Consider the following 998-nt stretch of genomic DNA (forward strand, 5'->3'; position numbering starts at 1 on the left):
AGTTTATTGGTTTCTTTCTTTTTTTTTTTTTTTTGGTCTCTCTCTTTCTTTATAGGCTCATCAAGGACAGGCTATTTCCACTCACCTCTGGCAATTCTTCATTAGAAGTCCACTGAAGGCTGGTCCAAGTCTTCTGATATGCATGTTAGCCACTAAGAGAAACCACCAAGGGGACAATGACTCGGGATGCTCACTGGCATCATGACGAGAGCACTCACAACTGAAATGTCAGGAACACCTTTGCTCCTCTCTGTTTTCTTCCCAACAACGATCACTATCATGGGTAAAAAGCAAATGATACTCTGAGACATCAAAGACCACGTGATTCATTCCTTGAAATGAGACAGAGACATTTAACCTGCTAGATGTTCAAGAGTTTGCTTCTGTTTGAGCTGCTTCAAGTTGCTATATTCATTTCTGTAAATGCAAGAAAAAAAATGAGAAAAAGCCATGATGAAGACAGACTTTCTCACTGTGAAACTTGATTCAGTTAAATTCAGGAGAATGGTTTGATTCCAAATTCTCTTTTAGTAATAACTCTCATATGAATGTCCAGTCTACATCATTTTTTTTCCTTTCACAGCAGACCAGTGAAGTGCATGAAGGTGGCCTTTCTCTTCCTTGCTTCATGAGTGAAAGCATGATTTTCTTAGCAAGTAGGTGTGGTAACTCTGCCTGGCATTTTTTTCATTATTTCAGTACTTACTTTCTCACCACTAGTATGGATTGTCTGACAGCAAGTTTTGGTGATTTGTCATACTGACTCTTTTTCATGTTCCTCAGCTGGCTAGGAATTTATTGATTTGTTTGTCACAAAAACAGGGCAGGAAAATATTTTGAGCAGTATTTTGTGCAATTCCTGTCTGAAAAGCTGCACAATCTGGCAAGAGGAATCATAAGACCTGAAATGACTTCTAATTTTGTTATCAGATTATATCCCAAATTGAAGGAGTACCCCTACAATTACATTTGTGGAATCATGCGAAGAGCAGAAATTC

This window comes from Tinamus guttatus, unplaced genomic scaffold (assembly GCF_059628265.1).
Source record: "Tinamus guttatus ecotype Peru unplaced genomic scaffold, ASM5962826v1 Tinamus_guttatus_pri_ptg000131l, whole genome shotgun sequence".
Classification (NCBI taxonomy): domain Eukaryota; kingdom Metazoa; phylum Chordata; class Aves; order Tinamiformes; family Tinamidae; genus Tinamus; species Tinamus guttatus.